The 24,773-nt window shown below is 48.8% G+C and overlaps 1 protein-coding gene and 1 long non-coding RNA gene across 6 annotated transcripts in view; one reads left to right on the top strand and one right to left on the bottom strand.

Annotated features, from left to right (window-relative positions):
* The window catches only part of MAF (MAF bZIP transcription factor), a 352,604-nt gene that overhangs the window by 13,173 nt on the left and 314,658 nt on the right, over positions 1-24,773 (bottom strand). The gene's annotated exons all lie outside the window — the stretch shown is intronic.
* Positions 9,101-24,773, top strand: part of LOC113875519 — a 43,110-nt gene continuing 27,437 nt past the window's right edge. For 3 of the 5 annotated variants that reach the window (XR_003506267.1, XR_003506268.1, XR_003506270.1), the window contains exons 1-2: positions 9,101-9,203; positions 9,384-9,499. This is a non-coding gene — a long non-coding RNA (uncharacterized LOC113875519). Of the gene's footprint in view, positions 9,204-9,383; positions 9,500-16,017; positions 16,297-17,624; positions 17,667-24,773 lie in introns of those variants that run through there. The other 2 variants (XR_003506269.1, XR_003506266.1) reach the window with 2 other exon arrangements.

Genomic DNA, 24,773 nt, shown 5'->3' with positions numbered 1-24,773 from the left:
CATAATAGAACATTCATTGTCAATTTAGTAGCTTGTCTCATTATGCTCGGCAAATAGTTGTAAAATAGTGTATTATTCATGAACCAACATGCGTTAATTACTTTTAGTGCACATTTATTTTTCAAATGCAGGAAGAGTTGGATTCATCTAGAAAAGCAACTTATTTTGCAAAAGTCTGCTCCAGGCCCCTTTCAAATAAAGAGCCGCAGGGTGTGTTTCTTAGGCCTGAAGATGCACACCGGTGATGCTCAGTCCCAGCCTTGAGCAGGGAGGGACAGCCCCTGCCTTGGCTGGTGCGGCAGAGGGCTAGCTGATAGGAACCCCCCAGATGTAGAACCCACCCAGTGCCTCGGTCAGTCCTGACCTAGGTGGGTAAGAAGCAGTTCAGCTACATGAGCCTCACCACTGACTTGGCCATGGACCCTGTTTTGCAGTGGGATATGAGCAGACAGACAAGCAGGGGACTAAAGTGTCCTTGCATTGCTAGTGCTGCCTTTTCACACTCCTGCTTCCTACCACGAGGGGAGTACTCCCAGGGGACCACTAGCCCCCCCCCCCAAAAAAAAAGGAGAGAGTCACATCAAGTAGATATGAACCCAGTCCATAGCCTAGAGCCACACTCAGCCTGCATCAGCCGACCCGCAGCCTACAGATAGATATGATTGCTGCTTTAGTTGGAGGGGAGGGGGTGCTTTGTTATGCAGCAAAAGCTGACTGATACATCAAGCATATGCAGAATTTACTTTGGGATGCCCTGGAGGAATCTTCAAATCAACTGGCAGTCAATTTACCTCTCTTAACACCTGCTTTGGAAGATGTCTGGTCCACGAGAATATAAACCCAAGACAGAACCCACCCATGGTGTAGAGAAAGAAGATTTTTCCCCCACGTGGTCCTCACAGTGGCAGCCACCGAAGCAACCAGTCTAACTGTGAGCCTTGATTTGCATCAAGCTGCTTCTCATGTGGGCGGCTCCATGCATGGGCTCCAGGGTAGGTAGGGAGAGGAATTGATTTAGTTAACACCGGCTAACGGTTCTTCCCTGTGGAGCAGCAAGGAAGGTGAATCTCTAAAAATCCCAGACCATGCAGGGTTGTTATACATAGTCAACATAATAGAGGAAACGCCCAGCACCCTGGGCACACAATAGCCGCTGGTAGTAGGTGGCTCAGGCAGTAAAGAATCCGTCTGCAATGCAAGACACCCGGGTTCAATCCCTGGGTTGGAAAGATCCCCTGGAGAAGGGAAAGGCTACCCACTCCAGTATTCTTGCCTGGAGAATTCCATGGACAGGGGAGCCTGGTGGGCTATAGTCCATGGGGTCGCAGAGAGTCAGACATGACCGAATGACTAACACACACAACAGCAATCAGAGTCACAGTCACTGACGCTGTTTGGTCTACTCCTTGACAGTGGAATCGGCAGCAGAAGGAAGCGCAGGAAACACCCTTCCCAGCCCCGACTGCCAGCCAAGCCTCCCAGAGCCCCGGCATCCCTCCCATCCCCCTCTCGAGAGCCTCCCGGAGCCCAAGCATTCTTCCCGTCCCCCTCTCGAGACCCCCTCCTTAGTGGTACCAGCACCATCATCCTGGAACTCCACTGAGCCCAGCCAGGGGCTGAAACCCTGAGGCTTCCATAATCTGTGTTGGAGGGGGGAGGCAGGCATAGCCTGAGCTTCAAAGGGTAAGAGGAGAGCTCCCAGCTCAAGCACCTGGTTTCCAAACTGAATGGCTTTCTGGCCTCTCCTCTGCCGTAGCACACTTAATTGCTGTAGCTCCCAATTGGCCCTCTAGGTCCCAGAGAATGTTTGACCACCACTCAGCTCTGCTGAGCCATCCTCACCCATGTCTGTGTCAGGGCACAGGCTGTGTCCTCTCCCTGGGGTCTCCTTTCCCTGCATCTCCCTCCTGTAGGTCCACTGAGAACTCCTACACATCCTTCAAGGCCCAGATCCCAGGCCACGCCTTCCAGTGAGCTCTCCAGGGAAAGGCCAGCACTCCTGCCTTCGGGTTCCCAAGATGTTTAAGCAACGGTGCTGTTTTCTTGTGTTTGTTTAGTTGCCTCTGTTTGTTGCATTCAGCCAGGAGATCTTTGAGAGTACAGACAGCATCTCGCTCCCATCAGGGTTCCCAGCCCCTTGCACCGCGTTGAGACAGACAAAGTGCTCAGGAAATGTTCTGGATAAATGAATGTTTTTGTGGAGGCCAGCTGAAAGGCCCTCGTCCCTTTCCTTGCCCTGCTGCTGTTCCCTTTTCGGCCTCTGCTGTCTAGATCCCCAGCATTTCCCACTGAAGACACGGCAGGGGATTGGAGCTCCTTCTTATTAGGAATTAAAAAAAGAAAAAAAGAAAAAGTACACGCCATCTCAAATGACTTCAAGCTCTCCAGAGACAACCTATGCAGGGTTTACAGAGAGGAGGGGGGCATGCGAAGACATTTCTAATTAAATTCTTTAGTGCTTCTACTTGACCTCATTTCAACTGTGCCATAAATTTAAAAAAAAAAAGAAAAAAAACACTTAAATCCAAAATTTTAAATAACACTTATGCTCTGGTTTAGAACAGGGACTCTCCTTCTTAATCCATTAGTTGGACACACTTAGGTTGCCAGGGTCTATTGTGGGACTGGATCAGTGAAAGGCTGCTGACCATTTCAATTAAAATGTTTTCAAGGATTTCTCAATAATAAACTGGTCTTGCCTATAATTACAGATGAAATAATAATTAAAAAAAAAAAACCCTCACAATCCTCTGTGTAATGTTATGGCACACTGTTGGTGTCCATGTACCAAGACAAATACCTCCATGAGACAGGGAGCCGTGGAAACAATTAAAGTATAAATCCCAGGCCCCCGTGAACACCCGGCTCTATTAGCTGACTTTGTCCCTGGTCACAGAGCTCACTGGTGGCTTGGGAGGGAAGGGTATTGGCCTTACTTCAGTGAAAGCATAATTCTACTCTGTAAATCTCTGCTGTAATTGGTCAATAAACATACGCTTTGGCAAAATGACCACGGGGGTGACTGGTTAGAGAATCTCTGCCCTCGTATTTCTCACTCTCTGTGGTCCTTCTAGCTTTGAGAGTGGCCTGTTCACACAGCAGCTGGGTGTACAGAGCATGGAGACCGGCAGCTCCAGGGAGGTTAGTTCCTCCTCAGAAGTCGCTCAGGAGGAAGCGTGTTGTTACACCATTGACCCAGTCTGTCCTGGGGCTTCTCAAGCTCAGTTTGGAGTTGGATAATTCTTGGCTGCGTGGAGCTGTCCCATGCAAAGCAGGGTGTCGCACGGTGATGCTGAAGGAGGCAGCGTGGTGATGGGCAGCCTGGCCTCGGCTCACTTGATGTCACGCGACTCACACCACACCTGTGTGACACCCCCAAATGTTCCCAGACGTTGCCAACCGTCCTGCAGGGGGCAAACGTACCCCCGGTTAGCAACCTACAGGATGGGTGGCAGGGGGTGGGGATGGGGCGCGTAATATTTGCAAATGAAGTGACCAACAAGGGATTAGTCTTCAAAATACACAAACAGCTCACACAGCTCTACAGCAAAAGAAGCAAACAGCCCAATGAAAGAACGGGCTGAAAATCTACATAGACACTTCTGCAAAAAAGACATACAGATAACCAAAAACTACATGAGAAGATGGTCAACATCATTAATCATCAAAGAAATATAAATCAAAACTACAATGAGGTATCACCTCATACCTGTCAGAAGCCAGCATCAAAATCTCTACAAACAGTACGTTCTGGAGAGGATATGGAGAAAAGGGAACGCTCCTCCTGGAGATACATCCGAACTGTAATTCAGAAAGATACACAAGCAAGACATGGCGACAGAAATGTCCATCAGCAGACGAATGGATAAAAGAAGAGGCCGTACATACATACGACAGAGTATTACTCAGCCAGTCAAACAGAACAAATGATGCTGTTTGCAGCAACATGGATGGACCCAGAGATTATCATACTAAGTGAAAAAAGTCAGACAGAAAGACAAATATCATACGTACAATCTATCATATGTAGAATCACTTATGCATAGAGTCTGATTTTGTAAATGATACAAATGAACTTATTTACAAAATAGAAACAGATTTACAGATATCAAAAACAAGCTTAACAAAGGGGAAACATGGTCGGGGGAGGGGGAGCAGGGAGGGATAAATCAGGAGCTTGAGAGTCAGATACACACACCGCTATGTATCAGGTAGATTTTCAGCAAGGACCCACGGTGCAGCACCAGGAGCTCTCCTCAAATGAAAAGGATGAATCGAGGTGTAACTGAGTCACTTCACTGCTCACCTGAGACTAATGCAGCAGTGAAAAGCAACTATACTCTAAGAATTTTTATTTTTATTTTTAATTAAAAAAAAAGAACCACTGGTCTAGTCAGATTTCCCAAGTGTTGTGGTCTTAGCAGTCCATATGGGCCAGTGAAGTTGCTCAGTCGTGTCCGATTCGTGTCTGGGACTGGAGCCCACCAGGCTCCTCCATCCCTGGAATTTTCCAGGCAAGAGTACGGGAGTGGGTTGCCATTTCCTTCTCCAGAGGATCTTCCCAACTCAGGGATCGAACCCGGGTCTCCTCCATTGCAAGCAGATGCTTTACCGTCTGAGCCACCAGGAAAGCCCACCCCACAGGGACAAGTCACCATACTCCGGGACCTGTTTTTCACCTGATCAGTTTCCCTCCCGACCCTGTTCTCAGCTGACCTGGCATGGATCCCTCGCTGGCCCTTCACGTGTCCCTGCTGTTCATTTCTGCTCCTGCCTGTGCGCGTGGTTCTTGGCTTCTGGAGTCTGACCTGCAGTCACCCCCTGAGGGATCCTGACCCTCTCTGAGGCTGTTCCTTCTCGGACTCAACTGTGACAGGTTACCCACAGACTTGGTCACACCTTGCCTCTGCTCCCCTCGGACAGAGTCCAGCCTCCACCGCCAGCAAAGACGGCTGTGCAGCGGCCCACCAGGTTCTCTCGGGGTCTGAGTTATCCCTGGTTGCGAGACAGGTCACAGTAGAATCTCATGCTTCTTTCCGAGTTCGTAGAAAGAGGTACCCTCTCTCTTTAGGTTTTAGATTTCCACTGGATCCAACAGAGCCGGGGACTCCAGAGTTCACTCTGACGTCTTGGTTTATTTTGAATGCTTAGTCTACTTCATATAAGAGTCTGTGGCCTCCCAAGGCAATAGAAGTAAAAACAAAAATAAAACAAATGGGGCCTCATCAAACATACAAAAGCTTTTGCACGGCGAAGGAAACCATAAACAAAATGAAAGGACATCCCACAGAATGGGAGAAAATATTTGCAAAAGAAAATATTTGCGACTGACAAGGGCTAAGTATCCAAAATATACAAACGGCTCATGTAATTCAACAAAACAAACAACCCAATCAAAAAACGGGTGGAAGACCTAAAGAGATAACTTCTCCAAAGAAGAAATACAGATGACCAATAGGTACATGTAAAGATGATCAACACTGCTGATTATTAGAGAAACACAAATCAAAACTACAATGAGGTACCACCGCACACTGGTCAGAATGTGTGTGGGCTAAGTCGCTTTAGTCGTGTCCTACTCTTTTCGATCCCATGGACTGTAGCCCACCAGGCTGCCCTGTCCATGGGATTCTCCAGGCAAGAATACTGGAGTGGGTTGCCATGCCCTCCTCCAGGGGATCTTCCTGACCCAGGGATCGAACCTGTGTCTCCTGCAGCTCCTGCATTGCAGGCAGATTCTTTACTGCTGAGCCACTAGGGAAGCCCTCATACGGACCTCACACTGGTCAGAATGGCCATCACTAAAAATGCTGGAGAGGCTGTGGAGAAAAGAGAACCCTCCTACACTGCTGGAGGGAACGTAAGTTGGTTCAATCATTATGGAAAACTGTATGGACATAAAACTAGAAACAGAGTTACCACATGATCCAGACAAAACTATAAATCAAAAAGACACAGGCACCCCTATGTTCAGAGCAGCACTGTTTACAGTAGCCAAGACATGGCAACAACCTGAATGTTCATGGACAGAAAAATGGATAGAGAGTCTATGGCCATGTATTAGGAAAAGTAGGATTTGGACCATTCTGTGAATTTCAGCTAAAATATAACACTTGGCATTTTAGGTGCTGAACTGTTATCCTTATTGTGTCTGGGGCCTGATGCCTTTGGGGGTACCAGGTGCCAGGCACAATGCTTCTCCAGAAATGGGAAACGGGGTTGAGATTAGATGTGGGAGATTCAGTTTAATTTGAATGTCAGCTAAGCAACAAATCATTTTTTTTAAAAAGCAATCCCACACAATAATAGGATATACTTGCACTAAAAAAAGTCAGTCATCATTTATTTGAAATTCAGATTTAACTGGGTGTCTTTTTGTTTGCTTAATCTAGCCACTCAAGGCAGGAGGGATCTCTTCTCTCTCAAGGGTTACAGGATCTGAACTTGACCCCACGCCCCACCCCCTGGTTCCTCTCTGTGGCCCTGGCCTTGTTTTCTCTGAGCACGTGGCAAGTGGTCACCAGGGGAAGTGAGGGCTCGAAGGGGACCCAGTGGAGATGAAATCTCTTCCTGTCTCTTCCGGTCGCCCTGACCGTGCTGGCCACAGGTTCCTGCAGGTCTGGCTTCTCGCTCACGCCCCTGCTCACAGCCCTTGTTGCGGTCTATCACTCTGCCCAAGGCTGGGTCCGTAGCACTGACCCGCTGAAACGAGGAAGGCTGAGTCTGGTGTTTTGGTTTGCAGCTCCTGACTTTGTCACTCTGTGTCCTACCAGATTCTCCCCGCACGGCCTCTGGAGTTCTGCTGAGCTGGAGTCTCTGCACAGGAGCCCCGTGCTCCTAGGTCAGGTGCACAAGTGAAAGCTGTCTGGTCGCGCTTAAGGAGTCGTGTCACCAACCTTCCTGCTGTGCTCGGGACTGTGGGGTTTCCGGGGACATGAGACTAGGCATGCTAAAAGTGGTGAGGTCCAGGACAAACGAGGATGAGCTGGTCACCCCACTGCTGAAGCTGTTGGTGGCGTTCTCAGGGCTGTTGTTTGCAGGGAACAAACCTCCAATATTCAGATTCTAGGCCACTGAATGATGGGGTTGGGTGGATGAAAGTAAATTCCAGATTCTCAGTGAACAGCCTGTTTGTTATTCCATGAATGAACCATCACCTCCACCAAGAAGCCCTCCTGGATCACTCAGTCCAGGATCATGTCTGGACTCTGATCATGTCTTTCATAGTACGGCTCACCATCGGTCATCACATATTTGTGTTTGGGCTACTGGAGTGCTGTCTGTCCTCCCCAGTAAATTCGTGAGGGCCACCCCCAAGTTTACTGCTGGAATCCCCAGAACCTGGAACAGCCCCAGCACACTGTGGCTGCTCCAAACACATCTACTGTCTGAACTAATGGATAAGCAGGGGCCTTGCCATGCCAGGGGCGAGGGTGGTAAGGAAATGCCAGTGAGGATGCTCAGCCCCTGTGCTAAAGCACTGGAAGGCAAGACTGGTAATTAAACAATGATGCCAGCACTTGGAAGGCTGGCGGAGGTGTGAGGTCTGGGAGAGGGCTGGGGCTGAAGCAATACCAGGAAGGCTCAGCAAGGGATTTACCCGAATTCTTCTCTTCGACTGATCGTCAGGGATGGCCCTGGACTCTCTCCTCTCTTTTTGGCAGGGGACATTGAAGGAGACAACAGCCCAAGGGCAGTGGGGCAATGGGATGGTCGGGCCCACGTGGTGGGTGTGAGTCGAGGAAGGCCATATAAAGACTGACAGGGCTGCGCTGCCTTTCAAAGCCAAAGCTGCCTAGATCCAGGAGTATTTAACAACGACAGTCTTCCTGGTTCCGCATGGTTTTCCCCTTCCTCACAGCTCCCATCTCTCCTCCCTGTTGTCTGCCTGCTGCCTTTGTCCCCACTTCGGCTGCCCTGGTGGCATTCAGGATCTTAGCTCCCCAAGCAGGGCTTGAACCCGTGCTCCCTGCAGTGGCAGTACAGAGCCCTAACCACTGGACCGCCAGGGAATTCCTTGCCCGGTGCCATTCTGGCTGAGCTCTGCACCCACTCTGACCCCCACCACGACCCCGCCTGCCTTCTGCAGCCCACTCATCGTCCCTCTCTTCCACCTGAACAAGAAATCCCTGTCCTCCTGTGTCCCGGGACGCAGCGGGCACACCTACCTAAACATTTTATACTAATGTGAGCGACTACTTTTGGTTACCTCAATTTTACAAAGGGGCTGTCTGCTTTTTAAGAAGAGATCACTTACCCGTCTGAGTGTCCCTTTGCCTTACAGTGTCTTACCCTACAAATCTCACCAGACTCACCATCCAGCCCTCTCTCTTATCTCATGGCCCTGGATTCCAAAAACACACTGACCCCTCACACAGATACCCATAAAAAATGGACATGAAGAACAAAGTCTGAGTCCTCTTTGCTTGTTTGGTTTGGTTAGCCAAACAGTTTTGTTTTGGGCGTATATTTAACTATTTCCGTATACTCTTCACTTTGCCGTTAAGGAGGGGAAAGAGGGGGAAAAAGGAGTAGAAACATGAAAATTGGATAGGAATCTAATTTCCAACAAGAAATGGTTAATTTTTAAGTGGGTTTCAGTGGGTTTCCTAGGACATCAGTTGATGTTGACATGCAGAAAATAGTCAGTGGGGGATGAAACTGCATCCAGGGATTTAACATCTGAACTTGAGCCGAGAAAAATGCCAAAGAGTAAAGGTTACCCAATGGACATGGGTTTGAGCAAACTCTGGAGATAGTGGAGGACAGGGAAGCCTGGCGTGCTGCAGTCCACAAGGTCACAGCGTTGGACATGACTTAACTGACAACAGGAAAAGGCTACCCAAATTGGCAATTCTTTATATTCATCCACCTAGCTATCCATCTACACATCTCTCTATACGTGCATCCACCCACCCGTTCATCCACCTACACATCCATCCATCCATCCATCGAGCCATCCATCCACCTCTCAATAATTCTTCCTCCTGACTCTGTACCGGGTACTGTTTTAACCTCCCAGATGTCTCTTGTTCCCATGGAACTCACAGTCTGTAGACAGGAGCCAGAGTAAACAAACACTAAAAATCAATCAATAAAGAAGAAAACATCAGCGTCAGCTACTGATAAGTGTTACCAAGAAAATACACCACGATGATGGGATAGAGAATGGAGAAGTGGGAGAGAGGACCGCGTGAGAACAGGTGATCGGGGAGGGCCTCCTTGAGGTGGTGACATTTCGACTGGACCAGGAATAATATTCAGAAAGTGTGTCCCAAGAATAGTTTAAGAAGAAAAAGGCATCTGGAAATAAATGGCATATTGGTGGGGAAAAGAAAAATGAATAGGGAAGAGAAGATGAACCTATGATCTTTTCATTCTAGAAGTGAACCCCATATGCACAGAGAAGACACCGCCACTTGCTCTCTGCCAATCCCACTGCGTGTCCTAGGAATCTTGCTTTTCCTCCGGGCTCACCAGTGGAACCCAGTGTGATCTGGTAAGTGACACAGTAACTGCCTCTTCTTTGCTGAGCTTTGTGAAATTAGGCACTTGGTGAACCAGCATCGGGGAGCAGGCAAGAGGGTTTTTGCCAGAACAGCCCAAAACAGTCCGTGCAAACAGCTCCCGAGGGACCACTTGTCCGTGCCACGGAAGTAACGGTGGCCATCTGCAGACTGCTAGGCATCATTGCTGCCGCCAGCCGACCCTCACTAGCAGCAGCGGGAACAAACCCACCTCCCCAGAGAGTGCTGTGCCTTAAAGATAATAGTTTTATCTAGACACGCCTTAACTAACTCCCATTTGTGTTTTACACCAAAAATATTTAATTTGGGGAAATGGAAGGTGGGGGGTGGTGTTTTAGTACACCCAGATCCAACATGTATTCTCTAAAATGATTTTAACTTAGACAACAGCCACCGCCTGTAAAATTCAAGAATGAGCTAACGCCCCTTTCATCCTGTTTCTTGCCAAGTTATGCTTATAACATTGGTTATTTAAAGGACACGGTTTCCCAATGGCTCTTGCTTTACTCACCCAATTTGGGGACAGAGTTTTGCTAATCTCAGTGTCTCCTAATATGCAATGATTGCTTTTTATTTGTTTAGTCTGTCCCTTGGTAAACCTCAAAGGAGGTTCAGCCCTGTGCCTGGATTAATTATTGTTTTATTTGGATCATAAAAAAATTAGACTTAAAAAAAAATTAGACTTTGTGTTAAATGCATTGGGATAACTTTTTTTAAAAAAAAGTTAATTATGGTTAAGACAAGCAGAGTTACATATAAAGGGTTAAGAGAGAGACAAAATGATAAGACGTTACCTGGTCATAAATTTTGCTTTTTATAATAAAGCAATTTTCTCTTCCTTGCAGTCTAATATGATACAGGATCTGAAATAATAACTTTATTTCAGACAGCCCGAATTCTCCCACTTGTTTTAGCTCTCTAATTTCTGACATGATTCCCCTGGTTTTACAAGTATTTTTAATAGGGTAGATGTTCCAGATTCTTCTACACAGTCAAATCCTTTCATAATCAGAGACTTGTTTTTCCATAGGAATTTAATTCCCTCTGCAGAATTGTAAGACGGGTCGGGCTGATCTGGTTTACATTTTCTGACATGTTTTCCCTCCCCTGAAGATTAACTTAACTATCACTTGGCTCTTTCTCAATCCTTTTCATCTCGTTTTCACTTAAAAATATATATATATTCTGATTTCATTCAGTAGGGTATCTTACACTGTTTTCTGAAGATGGGGATTTGAGCTCTGGGAACACGGTTTGATCCTGCCAAGAGTTATTCACTTGAATTCTACATGATGTTCAGACTGTTTGAAATTAATACAAGTCCAAGATTAAAAAAAAAAATCACCAACATTCAACTTGGGGTGTTGACTGTCTCTATCAAAATATGTGGTCAATCCATAAACTTTTACCTAAAAAATCAGCTGTATCAGTCATTTATCATTAGGTATACAATGCCCTGAGTTTGGTAAGGAAATTAGAACTTTTTTTTAATTTACCCTGAATTCTCTTAATTCCCTTCTTAAGATGACTCACTCTTTTGCATTTTCTTGGGATTCAGCTAAAAAAATCTCTTTGGAGGTACAGTTGGTCTCTTTATTACTCCCTTCTTCCATCATACAGCTAATGCAACTTGGACTTTTTTCAGTTTTTCTTTGGTTCTTTCTTTGCCACTGTTTCATGATCTGTGAGTCCGGTAACATAAATGGTTATAGTGCTTGCTGAACCCAGCCCAGTGCCTGGCACAAATCAGATGCTTAGTAGATGTTTGGTAAATTAATTTTTTAAAATGCAGGGTCCAGAGTGGGCATTTTCCCCGCGATCCTCTGGTCTGGCTTCCTACCTGAACCGAATCAGCCAGTCCCCAGCACCGTCCTTCATTCCGTTTCCACATGGCGATGAACTCTGACTGCTCTCCCGCCGCCCTTTTAGAAGGCGGTGTGTCCACCTCTCTGGCCAGACGTGTCCAGAGATGTGCCCTCCCAGGGGAGGGGCTCCTCCAGCCCAGGACCCCCAGGTCCCTCCTCCCGTTTGGTCAGGCTTCAACGCCGGGCAGTCGGTACAGAGACTTCTCGGGGCTGTGTACTCCTTGCAGAGGAGGCCATCCAAAGGAAAGAGAGCTGCAGGTCCAATCCCCATCGCCATTCAGTGCTGTATACATCAGGCCATCAGCAGAATGCGGTGAGACTCAAAGCCACGGCTCAGGCTGTCTCCAAGTCACTGAACTCCAGTGGACAAGTCATCTCACCTCTTTGGCCCTCTTTGGCTCTGGCGATTAATAAATTGCCAGGATGAGGGGATGAGACTAAATACACTCTATATTCTTTCTCTATGCTGCTCCAGCATTTTGGGACTGCTGACATTATATCCAGGGGCCTCATTTCTCTCCCAGCTGGGAATCAGTCGTTACTCTGGTGGGTGGAGAAGACCATACTTCTGAATGGTGGGGACAGCTAAAGTGCATAACTCCGTGATGATGAGCGTCAGGTCTGAGGTTTCTGAACAATGTATTCATAGAGAGTCTATGGTCCCTACCAGCAGTCCTGCTGACTGCATCAACTGAATAATACACTAGTTTGAGAAATCCGTTAATCTGTTTTGATTACATGAGCTGGGGTTACCAGCCCATCTCTTACAGCTTGTTAGAGTGGCCTGGCTTTACGAGGGTGACCAACCGGTCTGCCTGGGACAGGGTGGGATTCCCAGGACTTAGAGGTTCACTGTTAACACCAGCACAGTCCCAAGCAAACTGACAACTGGTGAGCCTAACTCTGTCTCTAATAATGTGCGTGATTATAAGGGTAACACCATCATCGTCAACATCAGCAATGATTTAACGGCCTGCAATGCAGGAGACGCAGGAGATGAGGGTTCGACCCCTGGGTCAGAAGGATCCCCTAGAGCAGGGCGTGGCAACCCACTCCAGCATTTCTGCCTGGGGAATCCCATGGACAGAGGAGCCTGGAGGGCTACAGTCCATGGGGTCGCAAAGAGTTAGACATGACTGAAGCAAGTGAGTATGCACGCATGCATACCCCATGTCTTACATTTTTCTAGGACTTTACTTGTATCATCCAATGTTCACAATAACCCTGATGATATTAGAACCATCCCATTTCACAGATGACAGGACTGAGACTCAGAGAGGTGATACAGATTTCCGAAGGTCACAAGGCCAGTGAGTAGTAACACAAGCATTCTAAACCCTGATCAGCCTGAACTTCCACCCTGCAGCAAAATCAAAAATCTGAAAACCAGCTGGGAGTTTTATGACCTTAGGGAATTATTGTTAACTAACTGTTTCTACAGATGATAATGCTATTGTGGTTCTTTTAAAAGTCATTGTCTTTTAGAGATGTGTTCAGGAACATGCACTGATGAGGGAAAAAAAAAATAACACCCAACAAATTTTATCAGGCTCAAATCCCCGCTGACCTCCATGAATGCAAATGCCCAGGATCACAAGGGCAGAGAAAGTGCCAAACCCAAGGGCCAGTGGTGGCTCTGACCCTAATAGGCTGGCCGGGGTGGGGGGTGAGGGAGGGCATTCTCTGCCACTCCTCCTTCTAAATGAAGGAGCTGGGCATCATGACTCCTACTCCCCACTCAGGGGAGTGATTTTCTAGCTGAATGACAGTTACCTGGGTCTGCCGGGCAGTCTTCTGTGCCGCGGTTCTTCAGTTGATATAGACCGTGCCCATGCTACCTGTTCCCGTTTGCGTGGGTTTAGACATAATCTTCATCACAAGTATTTTACTTTTTTTCTGTGAGAAAGCTCTTGATATTCCAGCTACTTGATGTGTGTTTGTTTAGCCGTGGAACCCTTTCTTCAAAGGAAATATTCCCCAGGGGCCAAACTTTATGAAACCTTTCAAGAGAGTTGCTCTGATTTATAGGAGAGCCAAGAACCCCCAAAACAGTATCCTTTGGAAGCCTACTGGTCTACAGCAACCTAGCCAGCAGAAGTCTAATGATATTGAAAGCAACATTCAGTAAATGCAATGATTATGTCTCTGTAAAGCACGATCAGGAAACCTTTTCTGGAAAGGGCCAAATAGAGCATGTCCTGGGCATTTGAGAGTCCATTGGACTGCAAGGAGATCCAACCAGTCCGTCCTAAAGGAGATCAGTCCTGAAGGTTCACTGAAAAGACTGATACTGAAGCTGAAACTCCAATACTTTGGCCACCTGAAAGACTGAAGGCGGGAGGAGAAGGGAACGACAGAGGATGAGATGGTTGGATGGCATCACCGACTCAATGGACATGAGTTTGAGTAAACTTGGAGTTGGTGATGGACAGGGAGGCCTGGCGTGCTGCAGTCCATGGGGTGGCAAAGAGTTGGACAGGACTGAATGACTGAACTGACTGGGCATTTGGACCATAAGGTGTCTATGGACGTGTTCAGTCGTGTCCAACTCTGCAACCCCATGGACTATAGCCTGCCAGGCTTCTCCATCCATGGGATTTCCCAGGCAAGAATACTGAAGTGGGTTGCCATTTCCTTCTCTAGGGGGTCTTCCCAACCCAGGGATTGAACCCATATCTCGCATTGGATGGTAGATTTTTTTAAATCACTAGCGCCACCTAGGAAGCCCCAAGGTGTCTGCCTCAGTTCTGTCTTGCTGCTGCTGCTGCTGCTGCTAAGTTGCTTCAGTCGTGTCCGACTCTGTGCGACCCCATAGACAGCAGCCCACCAGGCTCCCCGTCCCTGGGATTCTCCAGGCAAGAACACTGGAGTGGGTTGCCGTTTCCTTCTCCAACACATGAAAGTGAAAAGTGAAAGTGAAGTCGCTCAGTCCTGTCCGACTCTAGCAACCCCATGGACTGCAGCCTACCAGGCTCCTCCATCCATGGGATTTTCCAGGCAGGAGTACTGGAGTGGGGTGCCATTGCCTTCTCCGCAGTTCTGTCTTGGTAGTGTGAAAACAGCCAGAAACAATACAAAAAGAGGAATGGATGTGACCAAGTCCCCGTAAAACTTTATGCACAGACCCAAAGGTGAATTTCACGTGCGACCCAAAGGTGAATTTCACGTGCTTCCCATGACTCCTCTCCACACCCCAACCATTTACACGTGAAAAACTATACCTAGCTGGTCAGCAGGCTCCTTTGGGGACACGGGCCACGGTTTACCCATCCCACACTACAGCCTCCGACGTGAACACGCAACGTGAAAAGATGTGAGCAGCCTGGTTTCGATTCTTGCCCCTAAGCATTACTGTCTGCAAGTTTGTGGGAAAGTTACATAAGCTCTTTAAGTCTTGGTTTCTTCAGCTTTGGGGGGGGGGGGGGGGCGGGGCGCCAAAAATAAAACCTATGGGGCAAGGGGATGGGGGGATCTCTCTGTATTTTCTACTCAGTAATGCAGTGACCCTAAAACTTCTCTAAGAGATCACGGCTGTTTTAAAAGAAAGTAACCAAAGCCGACTCTGTGAGTTTCTTGCATGGATTCAATAGGACAGAAAAAGCTGTTGGCATGTGGTGGGCACTCTTAGCTGTAATTACCAGCCCTCATGGAAACCAGGGAGCTCTCCTCTTGATCTTGTTCCTGATTAACTTTCCAAAACCATGACCACAGTGAAACAACAGCCCTTAGAACTTGGATCCTGGGCTTGTTTGGACAGAATGCGCTGACCTAGAATCGGCGTGGATGAAACTCACATATTTACCAACCCCCCTCCTGTCTCCTGACTGCCTGTTTCTGGCCCAACTTCTCTGCTTTCTCCCTGGGTGAAAGCAGGGTTTGCCTTTCTTCAAGTTTCCCCGAAGATCTTGCCAGGGTTCACTTAAATGCTGTTGATCACGCTTACCTTCAATTCCTGCCCTAGTTCCCCCCATCTTGGTGGTGTGATCTATAAATAATTCCTTCCCGGATCCCCCTCTAACCACCTCCTGGGGAAGGTTGGGGGTGGCCTCCACACCTGGGAGCGTCTTTTTCCTACTCTTTCATCCTCGGCTCCTCTGAGTTGCCTCTCCTCCCGGCCTCTCTGTTCCTGACTTTGTATCATGAGACACCCTCTACTCCTAAGGGGACATTTTTGACCTGAGAGGGTCTCTCATGTCCTGTCTGGGGGGCCTGGGGTCTGGGCGATCATGCCTGCTCTGAGGCTTGTTTAATTGGTTTAGATCTCTTTATACTCTCATCCCCGAAGGACTCCTAGGGGTTCTTTTCATTCCTTCTCTCCTCCGCCCCCATCTGAATGAGTTGCAAAAGGATTGGCTCCACATTCTGAATCCCCGGCACGTACCTACCCCCACTCAAGCCCCCTCCCACCCATCCCAGTGTTGTTGGGGCATCTGCAAAATGCCTCGACGAGCCTTTTAAAAATAACTGTGTGCTTTGTTTTTCTTTTTTGTTTAAAAAATAAAGCGCATCATGTATATTTACATTATAAAAGTAATCCGTATGCCTTACCGAAAGTGCAGGCGAGTTGAACAGAGAAGAATAATCCACTATACCCTCATTCAACATTTTGGAATAATTTTTTACAGAAGGATTTGGACATATTCCTGTGATTATGGTGTTGCCTGCTGATGGGGTCATTTAAGATGGTACCACCTGCACTTTTCTCTGTTAGTAACTCTCTTTGTAAGTGTCACTCTACGACTTCGTAACACTCTGACGAGGGATCACAGCACGTTTTATGTCATTGTCCCCATTTTCCTGAGCATTTGTTTCCAGTCTTTATCATTATAAGTGTTGGAGAAGACTCTTGAGAGTCCCTTGGACTGCAAGGAGATCCAACTGGTCCACTCTGAAGGAGATCAGCCCTGGGATTTCTTTAGAGGGAATGATGCTAAAGCTGAAACTCCAGTACTTTGGCCACCTCATGGGAAGAGTTGACTCATTGGAAAAGACTCTGATGCTGGGAGGGATTGGGGGCAGGAGGAGAAGGGGACGACAGAGGATGAGATGGCTGGATGGCATCACCGACTCGATGGACGTGAGTCTGAGTGAACTCCGGGAGTTGGTGATGGACAGGGAGGCCTGGCGTGCTGTGATTCATGGGGTCGCAAAGAGTCAGACACGACTGAGCGACTGATCTGATCTGATCTGAATACTCCCAGCAACATCTTTGTGCCTAGATGAGTTTTGCTGGATCTTAAATTACTTACTTCTGGTCGACCGCTACAGGTGGAATGGACATCTTGGCGGCGGTTATGTATTTTTAAAGGAAAAGGTTTGGTCAGGGTTTGAACAATGTGGTCACCCTGAGGTTCTGCTTTTTCTGACTGGTCTAGAATCTCGATCTCTGGATTGCCCTCTCAGAGAGAACCATCCTAGAGGAACTTGCCATTCAGTTCACCACCTTTACACAAATCACACTCTCTCCTCCTTCTAACCCTTCTAACATCGAACCCTTGTAACTTACTTGCCGGCACACTGCACCAGATCCACTGAGGACTGACTTCTGTTTCAGAACTTACATACCAGCTCAACCGTTTATCATTTTGCCTGACCCTTCTGAGTTCATCAACTTGCCTCTGATATATGGCAAAACCTAACTTCTTTGCTTGAAGAAGCATTCCAGGGGTGGAACCCTCAAATCAGCTCACTCACCTCTGTGGTGCAGCCTTCAAGCTGGTGAGGAGAACTGTAATATTGCCCAGCTAAGGCCAATGGAACGGACTTCCCAGGTGGCCCAGTGGGTAGGAATCCTCCTTGCAGTGCAGGGGACTTGGGCTCAGTCCCTGGTCTGGGAAGATCCCACATGCCTTGGGGCCACTAAGACCATGCCAGAACTAAGACAAGATGCAAGCAGATACATTTTTAAAAACTCAAAAAAGTATTTTATGACATGTAAAATCAGATGGCCTCCAGGCTGTGCAGCTCAACTACTGTTCCTGCCTTCTAGACCAACCAGCCACAGCCCACGTGCCACTGCTAGAGAGTCTGCTCACTGCAACAAAGACCCCAACACAGGCAAATAAAGAAAACAGCTAAATATTAAAAATAATAATAATAAAGCCTCTGGGAGATCCAGGGGGCATATTCCTCTGTTCCTGTCTGCTGCTGTTCAGTGGTTTTATGTCCTGAAAACATCTTCCTGAATATAACCAAAAGCCGAATTATCTCCTGGTCTCTTATGTCCAATCAGGTAACTGTATACACGGGCTTCCCTGTGGCTCAGACAGTAAAGAATCTGCCCGCAATGCAGGACTCTTGGGTTCAATCCTTGGGTCAAGAAGATCCCCCTGGAGAAGGGAATGGCAACCCACTCCAGTATTCTCACCTGGAGAATCCCATGGACAGAGGAGCCTGGAGGAATACAGTCCATGGGGTCACAGAGTCAGACACGACTGAGTGACTACACACACACACGCTGTATGTTCAGCCCCGCAAACGCATCCACGTGCACACACGTGGATGTCTTCTGACCGACTTCAGAAGAGCACGGGCTGACCCCAATCCAGGAATGGCTGGTCGCCACCCTCTCTGTTAGAGGGCTCAGCTGGCTCTTTGGCGCCAGCCTGTGGCGTGCCCTCTGTGGAGACAGGTCTTCAGTCTGGGATCCTGGGGCGCGGTGGATATCAGAAGTGACTCACCTGCCCTCTCTTCTCATTTTCGGAGACAGTTACCTCCTGTGTCAAGTGACAGTGGTGAAATTCCCTACCTGCCTCCTTTTCAAAATGAATAAAAATCTGATGCATCCAGAAAAATCCATTTGGAGCCGATTTCCATGCTTTTATAAATCGGGCGTCATTTGCCTCACAGCGATAGCAAACTTGCTTGACTGCCAGAAGGGGCCTTAGAGCTCATCTTGAGAGCTGGTTCGAGATTGTAGCCGGGGGTCACAGACAGCCACTTCTAAACTCTTGACTGATGGGCTGCCCTTGGTCTGGGGACAGCAGCGTCTGCAACTGTCAGTACAGATCTGGGAGAGATGCACAGGCAGGGGAAGGAAGGCAGGCCGAGGTGGCCATCGAGGTGGACTCAGGGCCCACAGAGACCGCCGAGGGAAAGCTGTGCCCGTTTCCTCCTCGAGTGGGAAGCGGGGCAGCGTGGAGGAAGAGAGCCCCGTGCGTCAAGCCCTCTGCAGGGGACCGGGCATGAGCGATGAGCAACACTGAGAACCATGAACGTCAGCTAGCTGGATCTCCCGATGAACTGCAGTGACCAAGAGGAAGATGAACACAGCAGATAGCTCCCGCCCCAACCTGAAAAGCATCCATTTCACCCTGTGCTTTACCGGTGAGGACAATGAACCTCAGGCCACCTGATGGCTTATCCAAGGCACATTAGAACTTAAGCTCGGCCCTCTTGACCCACAGCTAGACAGTTACCCTGCCTGCCACTAATTCAGGCCACCATCTTGCCCTCTGGGCAAAGAAGCACCAGGAGCCTGCTGCTGCTACTGCTAAGTCGCTTCAGTCGTGTCCGAATCTGTGCGACCCCATAGACGGCAGCCCACTAGGCTCCCCCGTCCCTGGGATTCTCCAGGCAAGAACACTGGAGTGGGTTGCCATTTCCTTCTCCAATGCGTGAAAGTGAAAAGTGAAAGTGAAGTTGCTCAGTCGTGTCCGACTCATAGCGACCCCATGACTGCAGCCTACCAGGCTCCTCCAAGTGAGATGAATAACAAGCCCTGTCCCCAGCATGGGGACGTGGCCCTGGGTCTCTAGACGAGGACAGCCAGGTTTCCTGGCAGCCCGATCACCTGTTCTGAGTCCCAGACACTGCTTCCCACATCTGTTCGCCAGCACCCAGTGGGTACAACCCTCAAATGCATGATTCTCAGCAAACAGCCTAGGTGAAATTTAGACAGTACACCTTTAAGCCTTAAAAATCTCCCCACTGGTACTTTCATGAGTCTATAGATAGGATAAACTGTCACAGAACTATACACCAAACATAAAACAGTGCGTGTGGAAAGGGATGCTTTCTGAATAAGGCATTTAGATCAGCTAGTAGCATCTCACCAGAGCCAGTTTCCTGACTCTGCTGTCGTCCTGTGGTTATTTAAGGTACGATCATTGCATGGGGCTATATTTACTATTTTTGCTATGTTTCTGTGACTCTGACATTATTTCAGAATAAAAATAAAAATATGAGGCCCACGCTTTGCCTCATTCTTCCAAAAATTATCCCAAGGAAATAAAGATGCCTACAGAAAGCTTCCCTGGGGATCCAGTGGTCAGCAACCCACCTGCCGATGCAGGGGACATGGGTTCGAACCCTGCTCTGGGAAGATTCCACAGGCTGTGGGGCAACTAAGCCTGAGAGCGGCATCTACTGAGCCCACGGGCCACAACTCCTGAAGCCGGCGGCCCTGGAGCCTGGGCTCCGCAACAAGAGAAGCCACCGCAACGAGAGGCCCGCTCACCTCAACTGGAGAATAACCCCTGCTCACCGCAACTAGACAAAGCCCACAGCCCACGAGCAGCAACGCAGACTCAGCACAGCCACAAGTATAAAATAAATACATCTTTTTAGAAAAAGATACAGAGACAGCCCTAATAGCGATCATAGGAGGTTTTAAAGGAAACTCTTCACTGACTGTGGGAGTACTAAGCATAAAGCACCCAGTGGTAAGGACAGTGGTCACAGTGGGGACTGTGCCTTGCTTGGGTGGACCTAGCAAGGCTGTCTCTGCTGGACCGCAGGTGAGCTCTTTAATGCGGTGCCCCCTGGGCTTTGCAGCTGTAAGATGAATGTGCTATAATAAAGTCTCCCTTGTCCGGGTGGATGGACGTGCGGAACAGAGCCTGGCACGTTTTACGCTCTCAGTAAATATGAGCTATTATCCTGTTGAAGAAGAATGCTAATGATACGAGAAAATGTTGCTATTAGTGAAAACTGGAGACTATAAAACTACGTGGTAGTGATGCTATTTTTTTGAGACACAGAGACGTAATCGAGCGGTGGCTGGAAGGTCTTCCCACCACCATACGAGTGTTTGTCTTTGGGTGCGGCTTCTTTGTTTCCCCTCTTTAAGCTCTTCTTTGATGTCCACAAATAATTCAGTAGCACTAGCATTTTAAGATGTTAAAAGGACAAGGAAAGAGGACCCTTGGTTGAAACGAATAGATAGACCGGATCTTACTGCCTTGCAGCTCCTCTGTCTGTTTCAGCTGGCTGGAAGCCCTGGACTCCCGCCTCTGAGATGCCTTCATTTCCCTAAGAAAGGAGAAGGGCAGTTGACCTCTGGGGCAGGGGGCGAAGGTGGGGGGTGCAGTGTGCAGGGTTATTTGCAGTTGTTAATGTCAGCGTGGGCTGTGAGCTCTGGGGTCCCCACATGCACGCCATCTGCTCACAAAACGTGCGCCGAGCTCCAGAGAGCACCTTGAGATGGGCCCTGGCAGGACTGTCAGACCCCTACCTCACTGAGAGCATCCCAGACAGGCGTCTCTCAGGGCCATGGCTCGCAGACGAGACCGAGCTCCTTGCTGCTCCAGCAGGGAGCTCTCTGGGGCCCAAGCCCATTTTCTTTGCTTTTTACGCTTTCCCCTTTCTTCCTGTGCTAGACGAAGCCTGCAGTGCCTGGGCTTCTCTTCCCAGGCCCGTTTGTTCTCAAGAAGGTCACTGATGGACACTTGTGGGCACTCAAACTGCCTATTCATTCTTGTCCAGCGTTCTGGCTCCTTCTCTCACCCTGTCACTGACCCTCAGCAGCCTCTGGGGAAGGAACAAGGAGCTGCCGGACCCTGGGGATGCAGAGGAATTTAGGGGTCAGGCCCCAGCAGGGCTGCCAGGCTGGAACACAGAGGGCTTGTGTGATGTCAAGAGGCTGCCCAACCCTGTTGGCAAGGAACACACTATGGAAACCCCTTCTCCATCCCGAAGATCTCCAGGCTCTGCTGGTTCTCATCCGATGTGAGACTCGGATTCAGGGTATCAGTTGCTGGGGCCACCTGGCAGGGGGAGCACAGACTCAGAGCTGACCCCCTTGGGAGGACTCCAGAGCCCCACCACATCCAGGCAGAATGGAGAGAAGTCTCCCAAGATGTCATTTTGAAAGATTAAAAGTCTCCCCATTCTGGATAAAGAAGATGTGGTACATATATACCATGAAATATTACTCAGCCATAAAGAAGAATGAAAAATGCCATTTGCAGCTACATGTGGACCTCGAGATGATCGTACTAAAGCTAAGTCAGTCAGAAAGAGAAGGACAAAGGCCATATGTGGAATCTAAAACACGACACAAATGAAACTATCTATGAAACAGAAGCAGACTCACACACAGAGAACAGACTTGTGGTTCCCGACAGGGTGGTGGGGAAGGGATGGAGGGGGAGGCTGGGGTTAGCGGGTGCAAACAGCGTGGATGAACAAGGGCCTACCGCACAGCGCAGGGACCTGTGTTCAATATCCTGTGATAAACCATAATGGAAAAGAACACGAAAGCGAGTATGCGTGTGTTTAACTGAACCACTCTGCTGAACAGCAGAAATTCACACAACATTGCAAATCAACTGTACTTAAAAAAAATCCCGTCCATTCTATGTTCTTACAAGCGTCCTTGCACCCCCCAGGCTGAGCATCCACATGTGGTCTTTCCCCATCTGAAACTCACCAGTGGCGTTCCTGGGCATGAGGAATAAAAGCCAAATGCTTACTAGGTCTTCTGGCTCCAACTTGCTCTTGATCTGCCCTCTCCCTTCCTTGATCAGCTCAAGTCCCCTTGCCCTCCTTTCTGCTCCACGAGGGTGCCAGGCTCCCTCCCCAGGCGAGGAGATTGCACATCCTGTTCCTATATCCCTTCATCACACTCACAGCCCCAACCCCCCTACCCAACCCCACCGAACAGTGTGGGGTTTTTCGTGTGATTCAGGCTCTGTCAGCTCAGAACATCATGAGGCCCCATGAACGCCCCACACTTTCCTCACAGTCCTGATTACAACGTATGGTCGTTCTATGTATTTGCTCATGTAACGCGTGCCTAGAAGGCGGGTTCCACAACACTGGAGCTTGTCAGTAGTGTCCACAAGCGACTCCCCAGGGCTAAGAGCCACACAGGGCATGGAGCGGGTGGTCAGTAAGCCATTAATAGACGAATGAAATGATGGAAGAAAGAGGCTCTGACTCAATGATCAGCGGCTCTTGGTTGCATGTGAAAACGTGCTTCCCTGGAGAAGACCCTGCCTGTGCTGGCCTCTCGGGTGGGGCTGACGGACACTGGCCCCACTGCCCTGGCCTCTGGCTGAAAGCACGGGAGGACCATATCCCTGGGGGCTGTGAGACGTGCTCTCCCAGTCACGGGGCACTGTCTCTTATGGGCCTCCCACCCAGCCTGGGGCACCCTGGGGCCCAGGTGAGAGGAGCTGAGACTGGAATTAGGGGGGGACAGCCTGGACAAAGCACAGAATATTAACCTGGGAGTGGGCTCACGTAGCCAGCTTCTGGAGATGACGCCCCTGCAGGTTTGCCCCAAGGACGGTCGCACCACCTGCCCTGCCCCGCTGGGTGAGGCACTCCTAATTTTCACTGTGTTTTCATCTTCACCAGGGAGAAGAACTGGGGGAGGGCATGTACTTTCTAAATGACGCGTTGCTATAGAATTATTCATTTCTAACCTTTCAAAAGAGGCAGCATTGTCCAAAAGATGCCGAGATGATAACAGAGAGGGGCCGGGCATCCTGCCCACCCCCACGCCCGCCCCCTCCCACCTCATACACAAGCCACCACCCATAAACACCAAGGTCTGGCTAAGAACTCCCGAGAAGGACAGCAGAGGCCCAGGGAGACTTCTGGGCTGTCAGGGATGCTGTGGTCCAGTCCTCCTCAGCCGGGCTTCTGGTTGGTGGGTGGGGAAGCATGAATGAAGGTGGCACCATCCTAGCCTCAAGGGGCCCATTGGGAGGGCCAGATAGTACTGGCTTCTACAGATGTGGCCCAAGGTACTCAGGAGGATGGGTTTAATTCCAGGGGCTGGGGAAGCAGACATCAGGGAAGGATGTTAGCATGGACTTGAGAAAACAAAGATGATTTAACCAGAGGCACATGTGAGAAGGGTGGTCCTGGCAGAAAACAACCAAACAGCAGACAGCAGGGAGATATAACCACTTGTGCATTGTGGGAAAATGACCATGGTTCATTGGGGAAACTAGACACAGTGCATTGTGGGAACTACAGACATGGTGCATTGTGGGTACCATAAGCCCTGTGAGGATTGTGGGAACTACAGACACAGTGTATTGTGGGCACTATGAACACAGTGCATTGTGGGAACCACCTGCAGAGCCCGAGATTAGAGGGAGCTGAGCTGAAAAGACAGTCAGAGGTTTATTTAATACAATTGGATTTTTCCTGACCCCACACCTTATTCTTTTTTTTCCCCTTTTATTATTTGTCATCAACTAAAAGCCTGCATACATTTGACTCATCTATCTTATTTTTCTATTGTCTGTTGTATCACTAGAACAGAAACTCTAGGAGGGCAGGGATTTGGTCATTTTTAAACTGTATCCCTAATACTCCTTGACACACAGTAGTTGCTGGATAAAGAGCCTGTAAGTAAACGAGTGCTGATGGTCTTTCCTGGGCTAGCATTGCCCAAGGAGCATAGTACTCAGGCCTGAAAGTCTTACATGTCATAGGAACAAACACTCTTCCTTGTGTTACTTATCTTTTAAAACTCACACTTGTATGATACCCAACTGGCCTTCAATCTGTGCTTCATGGGTAATATTGCTTAAAGGAAGACCAAGTTAGGAAAAAAAAAGTGAGCTCTTTTAAAGGAAATTATTAGTATAACTGAATGCATGGTCCCAGTGGCAAACAGCACAGCCAAGGCTCACAAATCAAAACTGACATTCTTGAAAGATGACTCAGGCAACAGTCCGGGGCACCAGGACAGGGAGAAGGGCGAAGAGGCTGTTCTAAGGGCCTGAGACAGAGGAGGTGGAGGCTGAGTGGAGGAGTGCAGGGGAGGGGCAGTGGATGGAGAGCACTGGCAGGTCCTGACCAGGCGAGGAAGCTGAGATGGGCAGAGTAAGGTACTGGGCCCCCACCTCTTTGTCTAGTTCAGGATCATTTAGCCCAGCACCTTCTGTTCAGTAATATTTAGAGAGGGAATGAATGAAGTGGATGAATGAAGAACTGCAAAGTCTCTACATTCCCATAATCCTTGGGGGCGTCTCTGGCCCTTTCCAGTGGCTAAGACTCCTTGCTCCTAGTGTAGGAGGCCCAGGTTCGGTCCCTGGGCAGGGAACAAGATCCCCGGTGCAGCCAAATAAATAATAAATAAAAATAAATTACAAAAAAAGAAAAGAAGGGGGCGGCGGAGGGCCGGCCACAGAGGAGC

The sequence above is a fragment of the Bos indicus x Bos taurus genome, chromosome 18 (assembly GCF_003369695.1).
Source record: "Bos indicus x Bos taurus breed Angus x Brahman F1 hybrid chromosome 18, Bos_hybrid_MaternalHap_v2.0, whole genome shotgun sequence".
In the NCBI taxonomy this organism is placed as follows: domain Eukaryota; kingdom Metazoa; phylum Chordata; class Mammalia; order Artiodactyla; family Bovidae; genus Bos; species Bos indicus x Bos taurus.
Note: the sequence above shows the minus strand (reverse complement) of the source record. Positions and strands in the feature narration are given on the sequence as shown.